Here is a 10,257-nt window from a genome sequence, read left to right on the forward strand (position 1 = left end):
TGAGAGGGTACTACAAAATGATTCTGGACATGATTTCCACTTCCCTTATTTCTTATTTTTCTAGGGAATAGTGACATTATTCAAATTTTCCAGAGATGCTAGATACCTTTAACCTGCAACTTTTCAAAACTTGGGACACAGCTTGAATAATAAAACTTGGTGTCAGTACCCTGAGAAGACCTGAAAGGATCTTGTTCTTTACCATGGCCACCTGAACTCTCCTGATTTGTAGAAATAAATAATGTGGAATGTGGCTCTACTGCCTTCAACAGATTTTCTATCCTGAGGCTACTCCATCTATTGAGTCTAAGTATATAAAAGTTACTATGTCAGATTGTTGACCATATGTATTACTATTTTAAAGTATTTATAGATAAGTGAATAGAAACTTAGTAAAAATTAGAGTCAGAAAAAAGGAAGTGTCTGTGAATTCATTATACTAACATAGTCATTATTAGAATTATAATCTTCCAATTATTTTTATTCATTTATCTAAAGTTTAACTTCTTTGTAAATATTGATAAAAATATTGATAAAATTATGTTATCATTGATAAAATTATATCATCTATACAATTCAGTATCCTGATTTTTAGTATGTTGTTTCTTGCCTTGAGTATTCATAATTTTTAATGATTCCATAATGTTAAGGAGTGGGTACATAATAATTGCAAAAGGATTTTCTTATGATAATAATTTATGTAAGCATTGTTTATAATTTACATAAGCATTTTCCTGAATCTTTGGAGTATCCACAATTTTTTGCTATTATAAATAATACTTTTCTCCTTTCTTTAGCCTGAGTGCACCTTCCTTAGCATAAAATCTATTTCCACATTAGCTACCACATTTAAGCATGTAGTTGGATGAGCTCCAATTTGGTTTATCTAGCTTTGCACTCTTAATTTCAACCTTCCCAACCTATTTTTAATTTCAATAAATGATATCTATTCTCCCATTTTTTAAAAATATCCATTTTAGAGTTAAAACATGTTAAATTATTCTTATTTTCTCATGCCCTATATTCTGTCCTTGGGCTGCTCATGTGTGCTCAATCTCCAGAAGATTACTGTTTTCAGCCACCTAGCATGGTACAAACCACTGTCAACCCTGTCCTACTCACCACTAACTCTCATTGGACAGCTGCAGTAGGCAGCTAGCTGCTCTTCCTTGTCCAGTGTTTCCTAGTCTATGCACAACAACAAAAGCAGTCCTGTAAAAATGTGAATCAAAACATACTCAAATACCTCCTATTTCTCCATATGTTCATAAGCAAAGCTAAATAAAATCCAGAGTCCTTCTCATGTGATTCCTGATCTCATCTGTTGCTACTGTTCCTTTCCTCTCTATCCAGGGAAATAGGCTAAAATGTTTTCATCTCAAGACTTACAAACTTGCTGTTCCATCTGCTAAAGTTTCTTGTACATATTCACTTCATTTGACTGATCTCATGGCATCTCCTCGCAGAGGCCTTCTCCAACTGCTATCAGAATTGGTACCCTCAATTCCTTCATTCTCTAAACTTTTCTTAGCTTTATCTGTATTCATAGCATTTTTTTTGGACCTGGCTTCATTTGTAAGATTTTGTTTATTGTCTTCCCCGACCCTGCTGGAGTGAAAACCACTTTTGAGCAGGTACCTTTTCCACTGTTGTATTCCCATTTCCTAGAGTGGTTGTCAAAATGTACTTCAATAAATATTTCTTAATAATTCAATTTTCTTAGTAGTAAGCAGGAATTTCTTATGTTAATAGTAATGGTGGAAATGGAAAAAAAAAGTCATTTTCCTATGCCTTTAGAAGACCTATGAGATCAGTGAATGGGAATAAAAATAAGAACAGTGCCATTTCTTCTCAGTCTTTCAAAGCTCTTTGTCTAAACATCAATGGTGGGCAACCTTGAGAATACATCAAAATTACCTGGAGAGCTTGTTAAATGAGATTGTAACAGGCCAATGGTTAAATAAATTATGACATATCCACACATGGAATACTAGTTGGTAATGCTCAGGAACATATTTGTAATACACAATAATCTAGATGAGCCGTATGCTTCCTTTAAAAAAAAGCCAATTCTCAAAAGTTATATTCTATATGATTTCTTTTGTATAACATTCTTGAAATGACAACATTGTAAAAATGTAGAACAAGTTTATGGTTGCTGGGGTTAAGGAGTAGGTGAGGGCAAGTGGGTAGCTACAAAAAGAAATGTGAATGATCATTGTGGTGACAGAAATGTTCTGCGTTTGTAGCTTGATTATATCAATGTCATGAATCTGAATGTGATATTGCACTATAGTTTTACAAGACTTTACCAATGTGGAAAATTGAGCAAAGGCTAATAGGATTAGTCTGTACTATTTCTTATAATTTTTTTCTGGATTTGAAGTTATTTAAAAAATGTTTTAAAAGCTTAATTAGTTGATTAAAAATATAATTAATAAGTGAAATAATCCAACATGTACTCCCAGATTGTTGACCCTTACCCCCAGAGTTTGTACTTCTGTATTTTGGGATGAATCTGAATGTCTGACAAAACCTGAATGTCAAACAAGTTCCCAGATTAAGCTGATATTGCTAGTCTGAAAATTACATGCTGACAATCGCTGAACTATCAGGAGTGGGAATTCTATTAGTGATTAGGAATTCTTCATATCCACAGTTAATCTTTAGATGGATCATTGGTTCTACTGGTACAATTTCAAAGTATCCTCTCTGCATCTTAAGTATCATCAATTGTGATAAAGCCCATTGTCAGTGAAACTACCACTGGATGGGCCATCAGACTCTGGTGTTCAGGGTGGAGTCGAGGTTTTTTTTTTTTTTTTTTTTTCCTTAACAAGGCCATGTGTGGCTGGGCTATAAGCAGTGGGCTGGCAATAATAGCACTCTCTTCTGATTACCTAATAGAAAGGAACTGTCCAAGCTGCAGGTTCACATGCTTGACTGCACATTAAAATTACCTGAGACCTTTGCTAGAAACTTATTGTAAGTATGTAAATGATAGAATAGTCATTTATTAAATATTTAAAATATAAAAAATAAAATAAAATTATCTGAGAGCCTCTGAAAATCTCAATGCCCACATGGGTTTAATCAGAGTCTCTGGGTGTCAGACCCAAGTCAGTATCAGTTATGTTTGGCTGGAGGTAGGCTCTAGGTAGAATGTCTAAGGTATTTAACTTCCTTTCTTTACCCCATTGCCTAGGATCCAGTTCACAATTTTCCATAAAGGGCCTGACAATCCCTCTTCAAGAAGCTATATTCCAAGCTCAAATCCCCAGTCTTCTTTCACTCTATTTTCTCCTTTATCTTAGGATCTTATAAGCTGCTTCTCTTTCCTCTTAGTAGTGTTTCTCAAACACTAAGTACATCCATTACATTAGACTTAGTTCAGATCTTCATCTTTTAGTGACCTAAATAAACAAAAGCGTCTCATCAACCTCCTCATCCATATGCTTATCTAAAATCCATCCTTATAAAAGCCAGTAGAAGGATCTTTATAAAGCATGAATAGGGACAGTGGAAGAAGATGGCGGTGAGGGGAGTGCATTGCCCCCGTGTGCCGCGTCACTGTGTGGGAGAATGACGAGTCAGGACGGATAAAGGCTATCTTGTTAGGAATTTCCAGCAATAATGGGGTGCTCCGGAACCTGGAGGAAGGATTTCCATCGCACGAGGATCGGCTACGGGGACTCAAACGTGAGAGATTTGTCGCACGGAGGGTAACACTGCTTATTCAGCAAATCGCCCTGTGGCTAGAGTCTGCAGCGCGCGCTGGGAAACGAGGAGATAGCGGCGCAGGGATACAGCGCTGCAGTTTCTACCAGCCGTGCAAGCACCGTACTCAGTGCTGAATTCAGGGTTCGAGACGGGGGAAGGAAGCGGTCCAATTTGGTTCTCCATACCGGTCAGACCACAGAGGAGGCCAGCGGCCACCATCTTGGAGAGCTGATGTCACCATCCCTGTTTTCGACTGACCGCAGTTCATTCAGCCATAGAACAGGTAATTTCAGGCTGCCATTCGCCTGCGGCTTGCAGACAGATTACTCAGGCTCAGTGCTAAATAACCCACGGAAACTGCTTCTTGGAGCCTGCTCTTATCAGAGCATACACCGAGCACGGAGCGGCTGAGTTCCGGCTCCCGGAACTGCTCTGGCCCAGGGCTAAGGAGCCCGCGGAAACTGCTTCTCGGACCGGGTCCTGCTGAGTACTGTGGAGGTAAACACCAACCGAGCCTTCGTGGGCAGTGGCAACAGGACTGAGACGGGGCCTGTGAGGGCTGGTCCGGACTCACCCGTTGCTTTGGTCACCTGGCAAAAGGAACGAAATGCTGCCATTCGCATAGGATACCAACATGGCAGAGATCTGATGTCATCAGAAAGCGGCAGAGGAGAGAACTTCATCAATACCAGCGGCGACAGAAACAGTTGGTCTCCTGGTAGGGAGGGTGAGTCACAGACACCCGAGTCTCTCTCGCTTTGTCGTCGAGCCAGAGGGGAGGAGCCGGGCGGCCGCCCGCGCCCAGAGCAGGCCCAGCGGTTCGCTGGAGTGGTGGTCGCGTGACCCCAATTGGAGAGGGGGCGGAGCGGAGCCGCCACCTGCGCCCGCAAGGTGGGCAGACCTGCGACCCAGTGGTACGCGGGCGTGGTAGGAGGGGCAGGGCAGAGCCGCCGCCCGTGCATAAGGTAAGCAGACCTGTGACAGACTGGCGGGTCAGGCCCAGCGGCCTGCCAGCGTGGTACACACGTCACCCCAACTGGAGTAGGGGCAGAGCAGAACCTTCGCCCGCGCCCGGATCAGGCCCCGCCGGTGTGGTGGTCACGTGACCCCAATTGGAGTGGGGGCGGAGCGGAACCACCACCCGTGCCCGCAGGGTGGGCAAACCTGCGACCAACCTGCAGATCAGGCCCAGCGGTCCGCGGGCGTGGTAGGAGGGGCAGGGCAGAGCCGCCGCCCGCGCCTGTGGCGGATCAGGCCCAGCGGCCTGCTGGCGTGGTACACATGTCACCCCAGTTGGAGTAGGGGCAGAGCAGAGTCGCCGCCCGTGCCAGGAACAGGCCCAGCGACCTGCCAGCGTGGTAGTCATGACACCCCAATTGGAGTAGGGGCAGAGCAGAGCCGCCACCCGTGCCCGAAAGGTGGGCAGACCTGCGACCGACCAGCGGGACAGGCCCAGTGGCCTGCCGGTGCGACAGACACGTCACCCCATTTGGAGTAGGGGCAGAGCAGAGCCGCCGCCCGTGCCCGCAAGGTAGGCAGACCTGCGACCGACCGGTGGAACAGGCCTAGCGGCTGGCCGGGGTGGTAGGCACATCACCCCAATTGGAGTAGGAGAAGAGCAGAGCCTTCGCCCGCGCCTGGAACAGGCCCAGCGGTCCGCGGGTGTGGTAGACAAGTCACACCAATTGGAGGGGGGGCAGAGCAGAGCCGCTGCCCACGCCTGCAGGGTAGGCAGACCTGCTACCGACCGGCGGATCAGGCCTGGTGGCCTGCCGGCATGGTACACTCGTCACCCCAGTTGGAGTAGGGGCAGAGCAGAGCCGCCGCCCGCGCCTGGAACAGGCCCAGTGACCTGCCGGCGTGGTAGTCACGACACCCCAATTGGAGTAAGGGCAGAGCAGAGCTGCCTCCCGCGCCCGGAATAAGCCCAGCGACCCACCGACGTGGTAGACACATCACCCCAATTGGTGTAAGGGCAGAGCAGAGCCGCCGCCCGCACCTGCAAGGTAGGCAGACCGCCGCCCGACCCTGCAAGGGAGACTTTTCAACTATACAAGAGCAATATAAATATATAGAGGAAAAAAAACATTTCAAAAACACAACAGTTTCACCAAGCAGAAAGAAACGCAAGCAGTATGAAAAGACAAGGAAAGAAAGGACCACAAGCAATGCAGGTCAACTCAACTTTAGAAGAGGTAACAGCTGCAGCAGATGGAATGTCAGATAAAGAATTCAGGATATACATGCTTCAGATGATCTGGAGTCTCAAGGAAGACATTAGACAGCAAAATCAGACAATGAAAGATCACTTCGACAATGAATTATGCAAACAAATCCAGGAAGCAAAGGATCAACTATACAGGGAGATAGAGGTTATAAAAAACAAACGAACAGAAATCCTAGAAATGCAGGAAGCAATAAACCAACTTAAAAACTCAATGGAGAATACTACCAGCAGAGTAGAACACTTAGAAGATAGAACATCAGACAATGAAGACAAAGTATTTCAACTGGAAAAGAACATAGACAGCTCAGCAAGACTGTTAAGAAACCATAAGCAGAACATCCAAGAAATATGGGATAACATTAAGAGACCAAACTTAAGAGTCATTGGGATACAGGAAGGTACAGAGCTCCAAACCAAAGGAATGAGCAGTCTATTCAATGAAATAATACGAGAAAACTTCCCAGACTTGAAGAATGAGACAGAATCCCAAATCCTAGAAGCCTACAGGACGCCGAATGTGCAAAATCATAAGAGATCCACACCTAGACACATTATAATGAAGATGCCCAACATACAGAATAAGGAGAGAATTTTAAAAGCTACAAGAGAAAGGAAGCAGATTACATTTAGGAGTAAGCCAATCAGGATAACAGCTGATCTTTCAACACAGACTCTGAAAGCTAGAAGATCCTGGAATAATATATTTCAAACACTGAAAGAAAATGGGTTCCAACCAAGAATTGTGTATCCAGCGAAATTAAGCTTCAGGATGGAAGATGAAATTAAAACCTTCCACAATAAACAAAAGTTTAAAGAATTCGCAGCTAGAAAACCATCTCTTCAAAACATCGCCAAAACATTACAGGAAGAGGAAATGGAAAATAACAATGAAAACCAACAGTGGGAGGTAGGACAGTAAAGGGGGGGGAATAATCAAAGAGGAAAACAAACCATGTTTAGTAACAGAAATAAACAAATATGGCTGGAAGAACAACCCATATCTCAATAATAACCCTAAATGTTAATGGCTTAAACTCACCAATTAAGAGACACAGGCTAGTAGAATGGATCACAAAACAAGACCCAACAATATGCTGCCTGCAGGAGACGCATTTGATAGGAAAAGACATACATAGACTGAAGGTGAAAGGTTGGGAAAAATCATATCACTCATATGGACTTTGGAAACAAGCAGGTGTGTCCATACTCATATCAAATAAAATAGATTTCAAGCCCAAGTTAATCAAAAGGGATAAAGAGGGACACGACATATTGCTCAAGGGAACCATACACCAACAAGACATAACAATCATAAATATATATGCCCCTAACAATGGTGCAGCTATGTTCATCAAACAAACTCTTCTCAAGTTCAAGAGTCTAATAGACCACCATACAATAATCATGGGAGACTTCAACACACCTCTCTCACCAATGGACAGATCTTCCAAACAAAAGTTGAATAAGGAAACTATAGAACTCAATAACACAATTAATAACCTAGAGTTAATTGACATATATAGAATATACTACCCAACATCAAGCAGTTACACTTTTTTCTCAGCAGCACATGGATCCTTCTCAAAAATAGATCACATATTATGTGACAGGGCAACTCTTAGACAATATAAAGGAGTAGAGATAATACCATGTATCTTATCTGATCATAATGGAATGAAACTGAAAATCAACGATAAAAGAAGGAAGGAAAAAGCATACATCACTTGGAGAATGAACAATAGGTTACTGAATGATCAATGGGTTATAGAAGACATCAAGGAGGAAATTAAAAAATTCTTAGAGATAAATGAAAACACAGACACAACATATCGGAATCTATGGGACACATTGAAAGCAGTTCTAAGAGGAAAATTCATTGCTTGGAGTTCATTCCTTAAAAAAAGAAAAAAACAACAAATAAATGATCTCATACTTCATCTCAAAATCCTAGAAAAAGAAGAGCAAAACAACAGCAAAAGAAGTAGAAGGCAAGAAATAATGAAAATCAGAGCTGAAATTAATGAAATCGAAACAAAAGAAACAATTGAAAAAATTGACAAAACTAAAAGTTGGTTCTTTGAAAAAATAAACAAAATCGACAGACCCTTAGCGATGCTAGCAAAAAGAAGAAGAGAGAGAACTCAAATTACTAGCATACGGGATGAAAAAGGCAATATCACAACAGACACTTCAGAAATACAGAAGATAATCAAAAATTATTTTGAATCCTTATACTGCAATAAATTAGAAGACAGTGAAGGCATAGATAAATTTCTTAAGTCATATGATCTGCCAAGATTGAGTCAGGAAGATATAGACAACCTAAACAGACCAATATCAATTGAGGAAATAGAAGAAACCATCAAAAGACTACCAACTAAGAAAAGCCCAGGACCGGATGGGTATACAGCAGAGTTTTACAAAACCTTTAAAGAGGAACTAATACCAATACTTTTCAAGCTACTTCAGGAAATAGAAAAAGAGGGAGAACTTCCAAATTCATTCTACGAGGCCAACATCACCCTGATACCTAAACCAGACAAAGACACTTCAAAGAAAGAAAACTACAGACCAATATCTCTAATGAACCTAGATGCAAAAATCCTCAATAAAATTCTGGCGAATCGGATACAAAAACATATCAAAAAAATTGTGCACCATGATCAAGTAGGATTCATCCCTGGGATGCAAGGCTGGTTCAATATACGGAAATCAATAGACTTAAAAATAAGAACCATATGATCATCTCGATAGATGCGGAAAAAGCATTCGACAAAGTACAGCATCCCTTTTTGTTCAAAACTCTAGAAAAACTAGGGATAACAGGAACACACCTCAATATTGTAAAAGCAATCTATGCTAAGCCTCAGGCTAGCATCATTCTGAATGGAGAAAAATTGAAGTCATTCCCTCTAAAATCTGTAACAAGACAGGGATGCCCTCTCTCTCCACTTCTGTTCAACATAGTTCTTGAAACACTGGCCAGAGCAATTAGACAGACGAAAGAAATTAAAGGCATAAAAATAGGAAAAGAAGAACTTAAATTATCACTATTTGCAGGTGACATGATTCTATACCTAGCAGACCCAAAAGGGTCTACAAAGAAACTATTAGAGCTAATAAATGAATTCAGCAAAGTGGCAGGATATAAAATCAACACGCATAAATCAAAGGCATTCCTGTATATCAGCAACAAATCCTCTGAAATGGAAATGAGGACAACCACTCCATTCACAAATCTTCAAAAAAAATAAAATACTTGGGAATCAACCTAACAAAAGAGGTGAAAGACTTATACAATGAAAACTACAGAACCCTAAAGAGAGAAATAGAAGAAGATCTTAGAAGATGGAAAAATATACCCTGTTCATGGATACGCAGAACTAATATCATCAAAATGGCGATATTACCAAAAGTTCTCTATAGGTTTAATGCAATGCCAATCAAAATCCCAATGGCATTTCTTGTAGAAATAGAGAAAGCAATCATGAAATTCATATGGAAAAATAAAAGACCCAGAATAGCAAAAACAATGCTAAGCAGGAAGTGTGAATCAGGCGGTATAGCGATACCAGACTTCAAACTATACTACAGAGCAATAGTAACAAAAACAGCATGGTACTGGTACCAAAACAGGCGGGTGGACCAATGGTACAGAATAGAGGACACAGAAACCAATCCACAAAACTACAACTATCTTATATTTGATAAAGGGGCTAAAAGCATTCAATGGAGGAAGGATAACATCTTCAACAAATGGTGCTGGGAAAACTGGAAATCCATATGCAACAAAATGAAACTGAATCCCTTTATCTCGCCATGCACAAAAGTTAATTCAAAATGGATCAAGGAGCTTGATATCAAATCAGAGACACGCCGTCTGATAGAAGAAAAAGTTGGCTACGATCTACATACCGTGGGGTCGGGCTCCAAATTCCTCAATAGAACACCCATAGCACAAAAGTTAATAACTAGAATCAACAAATGGGACTTACTCAAACTAGAAAGTTTTTTCTCAGCAAAAGACACAATAAGAGAGGTAAATAGGGAGCCTACATCCTGGGAACAAATCTTTACTCCTCACACTTCAGATAGAGCCCTAATATCCAGAGTATACAAAGAACTCAAAAAATTAGACAATAAGAGAACAAACAACCCAATCAACAAATGGGCCAAGGACCTGAACAGACACTTCTCAGAGGAGGACATACAATCAATCAACAAGTACATGAAAAAATGCTCACCATCTCTAGCAGTCAGAGAAATGCAAATCAAAACCACCCTAAGATACCATCTCACTCCAGTAAGAT

This window comes from Marmota flaviventris, chromosome 14 (assembly GCF_047511675.1).
Source record: "Marmota flaviventris isolate mMarFla1 chromosome 14, mMarFla1.hap1, whole genome shotgun sequence".
Classification (NCBI taxonomy): Eukaryota; Metazoa; Chordata; class Mammalia; order Rodentia; family Sciuridae; genus Marmota; species Marmota flaviventris.